This window comes from Mycteria americana, chromosome 1 (assembly GCF_035582795.1).
Source record: "Mycteria americana isolate JAX WOST 10 ecotype Jacksonville Zoo and Gardens chromosome 1, USCA_MyAme_1.0, whole genome shotgun sequence".
Lineage (NCBI taxonomy): Eukaryota > Metazoa > Chordata > Aves > Ciconiiformes > Ciconiidae > Mycteria > Mycteria americana.
In genome coordinates, this window is record NC_134365.1 from 158,205,930 (window position 1) to 158,219,649 (window position 13,720).

The window sequence follows — 13,720 nt, forward strand, 5'->3', positions numbered from 1 at the left end:
CTTCCAGAGGACCCCCTCTGATTACAAAACATCAGCCTATTGTATTTTTTACTGCAATAAATGCTCCCATTTTCTTAATTACATTTAGATGTTTGAAAATAGAGGTTTTGTAGGTGAAGATTTCTTAGCTTATTTACATTTTGTGTAAAGGTGATTGATTTTTTTTTTTAAATAGGCACTTGGGTTGAGAGCAAGCCTTCCAATTGGCATTGTAATATAAAGTTTTAAGTTTATTTTAAGATGGTGTTCCTGAAGAAGTGGAGAAAGAAAGAAGAGAAAAACGGACTGTAGACCTTGCAGTTTGAGAGAAATAGAGAAAAGTTTGGTCTTGTTCCTATTCACTGGCTTGTAACTGGCACTTTTTAAAAACGCTGCCAGTGATGGAGAAAGAAGAGAGCAACTTTCAGGACCTGCTGTAGCAGAACATCTGGTAGGTGCCCATCCTTTCTGCACCTGTATGTTGGTGAATGACGGTCTGATTTCTTGGCTAGTTACAAAGCTAGTTCTGCACAGGCGACGAACTTCGCAATCCCTGGGAGAAGGTTCCACTGTTCGCTTTGTTTATTAAACAACTTAATAAAATAGGCTCAGATCTAAGTTTTTTCTACTCTGAAAGGCAGATACTCAAACTTGTGTAGTGCAATTTTGGAATTAAAAGCCTGTGGGCAGCTTGCACGCAGTATCACAAATCTTGCCAGGGAGCAATATTTTTTTATTTCTTCATGTGATTTCCCTGACTGGTCTGTGGAAACACAGCGTGTATTGACCATAGAGAGCTGGTGAAATCTCAGATGTGCTCATACATTAGAATATACACCTCAGTCTGACATCTAATGATGTAGAATGAAAGACAATGGCTTGCTACTATTGTAGACATTTATGCTGGGTATAAAGCAAGTGCCAAGCGCTGTTACTGCTCTTTTATGCCCTTTTCATATGTCGATGGATGAAAATATGGCTGTTGTAAGGCAATGGAGGATGGCTTCCATCTCACACGTGTTGCCTCTGCTATCGTTATATGAGAAGATAAGAAGCCAAAATCGCAAGTAGTTGACAGTCGGAAGGCATTGGAATATGGTATTGGCAAGGGCTATTTATTCCTAGGATAACTTAATGAATTCTTCTAATTCCACTTGGAATGCGCCTGTCTTGTTACGCAAACCAGCAGCATATGAACAAGCTGAAACCTAAACATATGAAGAAAAATTATTCACTGGGGTGGGGAGGGGTAGGGTTGCTTTCTAGAAAGTGAGTAGTTTGTGCACCAGTGGGAGAGCAAGAAAGCCTTGACTAGTTGTTAGGTGTGGCACATCAGCACAACTTGAATCAGCCCTCTTGCTTTACTTCACATTTCCTCTGCTTGTGCCTGAATACTGAAAATAACTGTCATTTTTGATATTTTAAGGGGCTTAAAAGATCTTATTCTTGCATCTGCTGATAGGATTTAAAATACAGTCTTGCAAAATATCATACTATTAACTGTTTAATTATCCTTTGAAGACCTGAAAGCTAATAACACTGAAGGTAACGGTGCATATACAATAGATTGCAACCTGCTGACTGTGTGTTGAAGATGTATTATCCTAGCAATTTCACATCTAAAATACTGTAAGAATTAACACTGGGGAAGCTCAATTGCATGGATGAAAAAAAAATTCCCTCTCTTTTTGCTACAACTTAGCTGTAGTATCATGGTAGCTTTGGGTCTCTTTATGCGACTCTTATTTTATTCTAAGTGTAGTGAATATCAAAACCAAATTCCTCCATTTCCCTCTTGCTTTTAGGAAGATATATTGCTGGAGAAAGAAGAGGCAGGAAGCTGCAGTGAGTCAGCACGAGACACTATCTATTTTGATATACACTGATCTTGAAATGATCACTAACTAGTTAAATGAATACTTTAATTAGGCAGGAGGCTATAAATAGTGTTTTGCATAAAATACGATGAAAAATCAGTATCATTTAAACACTTAATGCAAACCATCCCCTCTAGGTTAATTTATATTATCTTTGTTCTTGAAGAACAAGGATGATTCACATATTTAACCTGTCTAGCTAAATTGTATCATTGTTTTATTTTGATATTTGGCATACACCAACAATGATAACTTCCAAGAGAAACTATTTCAACCACTCATGTGAGTAGGATTTCTAGCGTACCAGAACTTCATAGATGGGAAGGAACTGTCAGAGCCCTCGGTGCACCCGCCTCCTCCTGGGGTATGACTGCCTGTGCCCAAGGCCAGCGCTTCGGTGGTGTACCTGTGTTAACTTCCTCAGATGTGAAAACTGCTGTGTGCAAAAAGAGTTGTGACAAGCCTTGCTAGGGACCTCCTTCGATCAGCTTGGAAGCTGTGTCTAAGTTCAGGCCCCCGGTCTTAGTCCTCACTGTGGCTACCTTGCAGCTGTGCTTGGCCATGTACCTGGCTGATCCCAATCCTCACCCACTGACTTGACTTTCTGGCTTGGTGTTGGACCTACTTCATGACTATGGGCTTACCTAGCCATCACTAGCTGACCGAGTCTACCGTCACCAGGCATGCTTTGCTCATCTTCTTGGGTGGGACTTATATGATGAGACTGTGCCGTTTGTTGGTGAGGACACTGCCCCATGCCCTCTTTGCTGTCCCCTTGGCTCCCAGCGTGCTTGCCCTCACGGAGCAGCCCGCTTGCATCTCTTGATACTACAGGGAATTGAACGAAGGAAACCCGGCTTCCTTGCCTCTCTTCTTTATGGAAATCCTCACCCCTCACAGAACCCCTTTTCCTTGTCCCCCTGATATTCATCTGATATTTAGTTTGGATGTGAACTTTGTTCCAGGACGGAATTCAAAAATTGTCGAAAACTTATAAATTTTTACCATAGTACATCTGTTTGGTGAAACACTTAAAAACTGTGTGGTCCCTGTTGCTCAATTGCTAGTTACTCTTCCCTGAAATAGTACATCTGTGTGTTTTGAAAGAATCGGCACGACTATCTGTGTAAAACAGAAGGTCCTTTTATTCAGGTGAAAAGAAATCAGTCAAAATGTCTGTCAGCTATGGCAAATGACAGATAAGGTGTATTATTCTGTTTATGACATCTCAATTTAATGATCTGGTGCGAGATTTTAAAAGGCTCTTCAGTTCGCCAGTGAGGTTGACACACTGTTTTTTATAATATTCAGTTTCAATCTTTCTGTTAAAAAAACCCAAAGTCATTTAATCTTTCCAATCCTTACGTAATTTCAGTTTGAATTCTTTCAAAAGAGGGACTTGAAGTTGTAAGTTATAAAATTTCTTGAATAGGAGAAAAAATGTTCATTTGAAGGTGACTAGGGAAATGCCTTTTAACATAGTCAGTTTAACCGAGCGTAAAACATCTCCAGCTGGTAACAGCTGTTGTACCACAAAACAGTAGATGGGTCTATAAAATTTTACTGTACTACTTTTTGCTATGAGGGGATAGGAATGAGAGAACAGTCTGTAAGTTTGAATTATACAAACCTAACAGTGCAGGTGGAGCTTATAGGTATAATTAAAATGTTTCTCCATGTTATTTTCTAGAAGCAAGGAAATTAAAAGGCATCCCTCTTGAAATTATTTTCTTTTAGATAAAATATATTTAGCATTTTATTGGGATGTTTTCAACAGATGTAGCTTTTCCTTTCTTTGTAATTTTGGGGAAGATTATTTTGAAAGAATGTATAAGGGATAATTTCATGTGCAAACTGCAAGCATTAATGTTCTTCATTTTTTCTTACAGAGAATGTAGAAAGATGTAGAATGCCTAAGCATGCGAACTGACATAACAAGAATGTTTCAACACGTATATTCATCACAATGTTAGTGACAAAATGTATTTAAATTCATTCTTCTGTTAATGCTGTGGGTAGAGGCACTATATAAAACTATGAAACCAGAGTTCAGTTTTCTCCTGTGTCATGTATCATACACAAAGTAAAATACAGTTTTCAGGACTGAAGTTGCCAGAAATAAGATACCAGGGAAAAAAGAAGGATTGTTACACACAAAATGAGTGTGTATGGTGTGAGGGGTTGTGTATTCCACACTCTTGTCCTCAATCTTTCCCAGAATAGAACAAATTTACATAGTCCGGTTCTGTGTAGAGTTGTACTAGTCAGTTAGAAAAGGTTAACTATGATATTACTATCACTTTTTATAAAGTTCAAATTAGCCTTTTGAGATAGATTCAGGTAGAAGGGGTTTTTCTGGTAGAAGCGCTTGTGGTTCTGATTTAATTTTTTAAAATTTGTTTAGCATTATGTGGTTTGTTGTAGTATAAGACTAGCTTGGTGGACAAGGGGAGAGCACCTTTTCTCTGTTTTTCTCAACTTTAGGAAGGCTTTTGACACTGCCTTCTGTAATATTCTCACAAACAGCTGATGAAGTATGGGCTAGATAAACAGTCAGGGAGGTGGACTGAAAACTGGTTGAATTGCCAGGCTCGAAGAGTTGTCATCAGTGGCCCCGGTACAGGATAAGAGGCAATGGGCACAAAATGAAGTAGGGGAAATTTTGTTTAAAACTAGGAAAACACTTCCTTACTGTGAGGGTGCTCAAACACAGGAACAGGTCACCCAGAGAGGTTGTGGAGTCTCCATCCTTGGAGACATTCAAAGCCCAACTGGATACAGTCCTGAGCAATCTGCTCGATCTGACCTTTCAAGAACAGAGGATTTGGACGAGATGATCTCCAGAAGTGCCATCGTCCAGAGGTGCCTGGATTGTTCTGTGATTCTGTGAGCCAGGTCTGAACTGAAGTTCCCAGTCTAATTTCTGGTGTCTTCTGAATGGGCAAACTGTCACGTGGTGGCACCTTATACATTGCAAACTTAATAGATTTTTTTTTTTTCATCTGCAGTAGAACAGGTATTAGTATAGCTAGCACTCTTATCAGTGTGATTTTTGACAGCCACACATTAAGCTGAAGGAAAACCATAGAATTTATGTAATCCTGTACTGTAGAATTGATAATAAACTAATGAGTCCATAGGCAAAAAAGCCCCCCAAAACCCAACCCCCCCCCCCCAAACAAAACAAAAAAAACCAAAGCATAAAATAAATTGACTTATACTGAATGTGAACACACCAACGTTGTTCAAAGTCTCATGATCAGTGGAAAGAACTCTCTAAGCACTGTGTATGAATGTTTAAATAATAATCATATCTGAGAGAACAGGAGAGCTTACTTTCAATTTGAAGTGATATATAGCCATATCAGTTTTGAAAGTGAAAATGGGTTCTAGTAACTTAACCACTTTCATCTGATTGCCCAGCCTTGATCCCGGGGTGCTTAAGTAACAGCTTCTTTCTTGCGATGGTAGACTTCACAAACATAAACACCACTCCAAACCACAGTTTGAGTCCCTGTGGGCAAGTGGGGCTCGAAGGAAGAGGTAGGATTTCTCCGCGTTCTTGCACATGGCAGCTTCCTCCTGCAGCCGATACGCTACAGCCCGCCTTTCCTCAGCAGGCTTTGCTACAGCATCAGCCAGAGGCAACGTGTTCTTTCAAACCCATGTTTTCAGCCCCCGCGTCTTACACCTGCAGTTGATGAACTAACGGTGTGGTCAAAGGCAGGTGGATAAATGGGTCACGTGTGCGTGTCTGTGCATAGATACGTATATTCAAGTAGAAGACAGCAATAGGTGTGTAACAGCTAGTCTCACTTTAGGTTTTGTGGTTGCTTTTTTCCTCCCTGTTCTCCCACAGCTTCTCCCCAGCCTTAGCCTCTTTTGACTAGTGTATTATAGCCTTTAAGTACCAGACCTGTGTGCTGCCAAAGCAGCATGATTTTATTCCTCCAGTTTAAAGCTAGTCTGCGTACCTCTGTGTTATGCTTCAGTCTATGCTTACTATAAACATGCTCATATATGATTATACCGGACATAGTTAAATATGTCTTGGATTTATTTGTATTTTATTGTAATTAAAATCTCTGAGTGCTATTGGGGTAATAAGAAATTAAAGATTATCCAAGGCAAAAATAAATATGAATATGACAGGTGTCACATTGTTCAGGTCTCTGAACATGGTTGTATAAACAACATAGAAATAAACAGGATAGCCAGTTTTGTTGATTCCATCTAGCTGTAACTGAAACACAGCAGGTGCTGCGGGCAGACTGCCTGACACGGTGCTGTAACAGCAACCAGGGCAGGGGGGTCACATGCATTAACAACATTAACAAAGTTAATAAATAAAAGACAGTTACGAGAAAGAAAAACATAATTTTACTCCTTTTTTTTTTCCCTCTGACTTATGTGGTAACTCTAGAAGCCTTTTTTTCCTATATTGATATATCTAAATTCTTATGCTTGATGAAGAGCTTTATAAACACACCAACTGCTGTATGCAGATCTCATACAGATTCCTGGCAGACACTCAGTAAATGGCATCTGAGGTGCGGTACAGGTAATATTTAAAAATGTAGGACTGAAATATTTAACTTTTATTAGTGGCCAGGAGATATAAAGGGACATCTTACCAGGAGGAAGAGACCTGTCTCTTAATAAATGATGGGACAGGAAAAATTTTCTTCTGTACATGTTTTGGATAACCTCTCTTCCTGACCTGTATTTTTGGCAGACATGGCCAGTTCAACCTTTCCAAAATCATGCTTACATTTTCTCTCATAGTGCATTATCTTTTAGTGTAAAATCCATTTAGAATTACATGGTATTTGTCTCTACGTGCATGAATGCACATGCTTTGTGGTGGGTCGTCTTTGTTTTTGAATTCTGGTCTGACTTACACAATTCTGTGGTTATGTTGGGATGCTGAACCCTTGACCCACGTTTTGGCTGCTGCCCATGGATGGACTGGGGCTCAGACGTGGCCCTGCTCTGGATTGCTGCTGCTGCATGCTTATCTGTGCAGCACGTGAGTGAGCTCCAGGAATTGCATGGAGGGGAGAGGGATTTCTAAATCAGAGTATCCAAAACCTGCTAGAGTATGTGTAAATGTGCACACACATATATAGTGTATATACATACACACAATATATATACACACTATATGTGTGTGTACATATATATATATAGAGAGAGATGTATTTATTAGGTGTTTATGATGGCTCTCTTCTGCCCTCACCTCTTTTTCTTCCTTCTCCTTTAGCAATGCTGAGGAATATTTTTAGAGATCCCAAAAGTGGATGGGAAAGCAAGATGGCGAGAATCTGTGGGAAGGTGTCTTAACATTGGTACCTACAGACTGCCCCATAACTTTGCTCATACTTGCCGCTGCAGTGTAGATGTGCCTTACACACAGACCTCTTCCGCCTGTCCAGAAAGAGGACTGTGGAAGTTTTACTTGGTCAGCAGAAATAAGAAGTTCCCAGGACTAGGTGCAGACTGTATGACCATTTCTTGTGTCCTGCTGCCAATGCTAAACAGGAGGAGTGGTTCCCAGTTATGGCTCTTTAATCTGTAACTTCAGCCACCAGTTAAGTGTGGTCTGCCCTCAGAGTTCCCCAAAGCGACTGGAACGTAGAGGAACTGCCCTTTCAATTCTGAATGCCAGATGGAAAGTTACCAAGCAGCAAGCCACCGCATAAGGGATGAAGACCAGGTGAGAATGAAGGCTAGGTGATATTTATAGGACCAGGTCTGCTTGGGGTTGTTCTCTCCTCCCAGTTACATTTGCTCTAGTAATCAAACAGTGCCAGGGACTGTTCCCTGGTCCTGGTGACACTGATGTTCCTCATTCATACAGTAAACGTCCTCATCTCTTAAAATTGGCTGGTCATTTAAAAGCTGCACTCTTAGCCCTGGCCAGGCCCTTCTAGCTGGTGCTTCATCGTTGTTTTGGAGAATGCTCTTTGGTCCAGGCCAAACAGTTAGCTTTATGGAGAACGGCAGTGGCAGGCCTGTGCCATGGCTCTGTCTATCCAGGATGAAGAATTGAGCCTGGGCTGAGCGACTGATGTGGAGAGGAGCCCCGGGTTATGTTCAGGAGCAGAGCGGAAACACGGGGAGGGAGCTGCGTTTCCTGGTCCCTGAGCATGGGCAGAGCTCTGTTGTGGGAATCTGAGCTCACGGGAAGGCTTGTAAGTGTTCACTGTTGGCCATGCAATTATAGGTAATGTCAAAACAGAATGAGTGCCCAGAGGCCAAGAAAAAAAGGAACATATCTGCCTCTTACGCAGGCTGAGGAGAGATGAAGAATGCTATGTTGATGCAACCAAAGCAATTGGTGTGAGTGTCCAGCAAGGGCAGTGGCAGGGCTTTGCTGCTGTTCAGTAAGCCTTCACCCACAGCTGCCTGCCTTTTGACTAAATTCCAAAATTCCCGTAGGGAATTTTAATATTCATTTATTATCTCACAAAGGTTTTAGCAATCAGGCAATGCACAAATCACAAATTATCTTTTACAATTATATTAAAAGCCAACAAGAATTAAAACAAAGATTAAAATCATTGTTATCTTAAAGAAATCTCTTTGCCCGAGGTTTCCCGCAGCAGAGTCGCAGACGTCCGATCCCAGGAAAAGAAATGGACAATTTAACGGAGTGGTACAGCCACAGGAGCAGCTCGAGCTGGGTGCCCCTGGAGAGGGACCCAGGACAAAGAAATCGCTGGGTATTTATACCCGTACAATCTCTGCGCCCGTTCCTCCCGCGCCTTGCACGCGCCTCTTGGCCCGATGGCAATTTCTGGTCTGGGGCCTTGCTGTTCCGTGTGGGATTCCTTCTCTGGCTCCAGACGGGCCGTTAGCTGTTCTTATCGGGATGGGCCGCAACTTCTGCTGGCAGCCGCAGCCTTCTTATTTTCCAGTTTGCACTGGTCTCGGGGCCTTCCTTCACGTAACTAAGCAACAGTTCAAGATAAGTTCAGCTTTTCTAGGTGAAAGTTTGCAGCTTGTGGCCTAAGGCTTCAGCCACTTTAGCTGCTCATGCTAAGCAAAAGTATTCAGACAAAAGAATACAGTGAAAAGAATTCAGTTAACTAAACTTAACTTGCAACAGTCCTCCCTTTGTTTTTATCAAGTATTCCTGCTAATAGGTATCTTCAGCTAAGGTAAAATTTGGCTGTAGCAATTGATAAGACATCACAGGAGCTGAATAACTAAAATCGCATCCTATAATGTTAGTAAAGTTACAAAGACAAATATTTGAGTGATTATCCCTACAGTAATGTTATCTACGAATAAAAGATTGCAAAGGGTTCTCATACAAACACATCCTTTTCCAATATATATAAGTACAGTTTCAAGGTTCTTTTTGGAATGTATTTCAAAATGACAAACATTTTGTTCAGTGTCAAGACGAATGTCTTGGGCTTTGATGGTGTTACTCTTGCAAAGAAGACCTTGTTGTCTTCGTACAACACATGCAGCAACATTGACAGTCTGCCATTTGTTACTGTTTTGCTGGGCCTGTACTCTGTGTTCTAATGGATAGAGTACAGGTCCATTGTGATTTAATCCTAACGCAATGATTGGGTATATGGTGTATACCAATGCATTGCTTGTTAAGATAAAAGCTGTGGCCTTTTTATTGCCAGGGTTGACTAGATACCACCATGACTGGAATTCTTTAGGCTCGTTGTGCTGGGCAAAGGGACAGTGGTTGCTATCAAGTCAATTTTTTCGCAGGCCACGTTAACAAATATTCTATTTATTTGAAATCCAGTGTCCAACCATCGGCAGCAACTGGAATTGAATGCTAAACAACAGTTAGTAGCATTGGGGCATTGAACTTTGGCCTTGCTGGTTATCTCTGTCAGAGTTAGATCATGAGCTGTATCTGTTTCGCAGCAGAAAATGAGAGTTCTTTCATTGGGTTTCCCAGGGGTTTGGTCAGCCGCCCCATAAAAATCTATGTGAACTACCTCCCCTTCAGTCTTGTTAACTTTATACCATCCTGAGTCATCCATTGATTTTATACTTAGCCATGCTGTGGCGGTCATCAGGGTTGACAGCAGCAAGAGCAGCGAGGTGTCCCACTTCATCTTTTCGGTGTATGAGTTCTCCCGAACGCAGTCATTTGTTAGCTGGTTGGTTATTTACCACTCGTTTGACATGAGAATGGTGTATCCAATTTTCTTTTCCTAAAACTTTAACAGCAAAATATGAACATTGTAGGACAGTAAATGGCCCCTCCCATTTAGGTTCTAATTTGGATTTTTGTGAAAATACCTTAATTAACACTTCATCTCCAGGCTGTATATCATTAACCTGTATTTCAGGTCGTGTGGGCTGACACCATTGAGAGTATTTCCTTTTTTCCTCAAACCCTTTTTGCATATATATAACATATTGAGTCAACCGTTCATCTCCATCCAATAGGCTGGTCTTAGCTGGGATGTAGGTCCCTGGTATGGCTAAATGTGTCCCAAAGAGAATTTCAGCTGGTGTTAGCCCTATGAGCTGTTGTGGAGCATTTCGGACATCTCATAGAGCTAAGTTCAATGCTTCTGGCCATTTGAGGCCAGTGTGTGTGCATATTTTTGCTATTTTCCCCTTTAAGGTCCTGTTCATTCTTTCTACCTGTCCTGAAGACTGTAGGTGGTAGGGGGTATGTAGGTTTCTTTCTATTCTGGCTGATTACGTTTGCTGTAAAATGGGCACTCCTGTCTGATTCAATTGATTCTGGAACTCCACATCTAGGTATGATTTTTTTTTAGTAAGGTCTTTACCACCCCTCCTGTGTTAGCCTTTCTTGTAGGGAAAGCCTCTACCCATCCTGACAACTGATCTGTTATTACTAACAGGTGTTTGTACCTATTGACAGATGGCATATCTGCATCATCCATCTGTAATCTCTGAAAAGGGAAATAAGCCCATGGCCATCCTAATTCTGAATTGGGCTTAACACTAGAGAACTTTTGGCAAGTTGGGCAACTGCTGGTAATTCTTTTTGCAGCAGCATAGATTCCTGGCGCTGACCATATCTTCTGTACTTGATTAGCTACTGCTTCTGCTCCGCCGCGTGCTTTGTCATGGAACCACCTAGCTACAGTAATTACATATCTCTCTGGCAGTACAGGTTTTCCTCCAATTGTCCATATTCCTTCGTCATCTTGTTTTGCTTCCTATTTTTCCATTGTTTCTTTTCTTCTGATGAACAGTCCTTCTCATACATGGTTTTCGGGTCAGATAAACCCGGCCATTCTCACTGTAATCGTACACTCTCTCAGAGGCTGTCGGGCCGCAGCCTTTGCAGCTGCATCAGCTAAAGCATTTCCTTTACCAATTTCTGTAGCATCCTTAGTGTGGGCTGGACAATGCATTACAGCAATTTCTTTAGGTAGTTGGATTGAGTCCAGTAGACTACATATTTCTTCTCCATATGATACCTTCTTCCCTGATGATGTAAAAAATCCTCACTCTTTCCATAACGTTCCTGTTGTGTGACATACTCCGAAGGTGAATTGAGAGTCCGTATAGATGTTGACTCATTTCCCTGTTCCCAGATGTGCTGCTCATGTTAAGGCTACTAGTTCTGCCCCTTGTGCGCTCACCCTTGCTGGGAGTGGTTCAGCTTCTATTACTCATCCTTGGCTGACGACAGCGTACCCAGTCCGTCGTTGTCCATGCAGATAGTAGGATGAGCCATCCACAAACAGCGCTGGATCTGAGTTCTGCAAAGGAACATCCGTTAAATCTGTTTGTGGCTTGCTGGAAGTAAGCATTACCCGTATGCACTGATGATGCTCCTCCCCTTCATCAGGCAATGGTAACAACGTCGTGGGATTCAGGGTATTGCATCTTTTCAAAACTACATTATCTGCCAACAGGAAGATCAGTTCATATCTGTGTGACTGTTATGGCGATAAGGCTTGGGTTGCATACTGTTTCAGCAGCATTTCCACTTTGTGTGGGACATAAACTGTTACAGGGTGTCCCAGAACGAGGGAGCGGCTTCTCTCCAATATTGTTGCCGCTGCTGCCACTGATTTAATACAAGCTTGCGTCCCTGCTGCAACTGGATCTAGTTGCACAGAGTAGTATGTGACTGGTCTCTGGTGGGGTCCTAGTTTTTGCATTATCACCCCACTGGCTATCCCTTTTCGTTCATGCACGTATAAATTGAAAGGTTTTGTATAATCTGGGAGCCCAAGGGCAGGAGGAGATGCCAAAGCTCCTTTTATTGTTTTAAAAGCTTGTTTGCTCCCTGGGCCCCATGCTATAGGTTCTACTTTTTCATTTCTTGTTGCCTCTGTCAGAGGCTTCATTAATTCTCCTAACCCAGGGATCCATGGCCAACAAAATCCCACAGCTGAAAGGAAGCCTTGCAACTGTTTTTTCATGACTGGCTGTGGGAGCTTAATTATAGCTTCTACTCTTCCTGGGTCTACTACTCATTGCCCTTCCCTTAAAATAAAACCTAGATATCTAACTTCTTTTGACACAGCTGGAGTTTGGACGGAGATGCACAGTGTCCTTTCTCTGCTAAAGCAGGACAAAGATGTACAGTATCCATTATACAAGCGTTTTCATCCTTACTTGCTAATAGCAAATCATCTACATATTGTACAAGAGCTGATTTACCTGGTAATTCTATGCCCTTTAAATAATTTCCCATTATCTGTGGAAAAATTGTAGGACAACCCGTGAACCCTTATGGAAGACGTGTCCAGGTTAATTGTTGTCCCTTTCACGTGAAGGCAAATAAAAGTTGGCTGCCCTCGTCTAATGGGGTACTAAAAAAGGCAGCAGTTAGATCGATCACAGTAAAATATTTTGCCCAATGTGGTATTTGGAAAAGTATGGTAGAAGGATCAGGTACCACTGGGTGTGGAGTTTCTACATGCTGGTTAATTGCCTGCAAATCTTGCACAAAGCGGTATTCCGGATCCCCATCCTCATCTAATCTATGCTTTTTTACGGTGAGTATAGGAGTATTATATGGTGACACACATACTTTCAAAATTCCTTGTGCTAAATATCGGTCTATCTGTTTTTGGATGCTCTTTTCAGCTTCTTGAGGAATAGGATACTGTTTCACAGCTAGTGGGGTTCCTCCCTTTGTTTTTATGTTTACGGGTTGAGCCAAAACCGGCAGTGCTACATCAGTGTTAGTTTTACTCCACAGCTTTGTGAGTATGATTTTCAGTATTTCCAGTATTTTTGTTTCATTTTGTGATGAGCTTTCAGCGATCACACTCATTCCCATAATTATTAAGTCTATCCTTTCGGGCGACAAACGTTAATTCTACATCTAGGGTCTGCAAAAGATCTCTTCCCAATAAGCATGCTGGGGAGTCCTCTGCCAATACGAACCTTCCCCAAACACTCTTATTCCCAACTGTTACTCGTAAAGGTTTACTCGGACTCCTCTCTCCCCTTCCCATTACCCTGTGTATTATGACTTTATCTTTAGTTTCAGATCCTTTTGGGGTAAAGTTTAAAAGGGGTAGGGTATCATATACAAACGCAGCAATATTCAAAATCTTTTGCAAATCCTCTCCCTGCCACCCGGGCATGTGTTCTTTAGTGTCACTTCAATTCGGATTATACCCTGTACATAAATTTAAGAATAATTGGGCACACCTCTCAGTGTCTTCCCTCAGGCAGGGCATCTCACTCGCCCACAGCGCTAAGTCACCGGGTTTCCAAGGCTGGCCCCTATAAAAGGTTAACGCTGGCGCAGTCTCCGCCGGGGCCGCAGGATGCGTAGCAGCAGGGTTAGCAACTGGAGTCATAGTCATAGGAAAGAGCCCGGCAGCTGGAGGGTAAACAGGAGGAGAATCAGAAGAAGGCAGAGACGACAGATA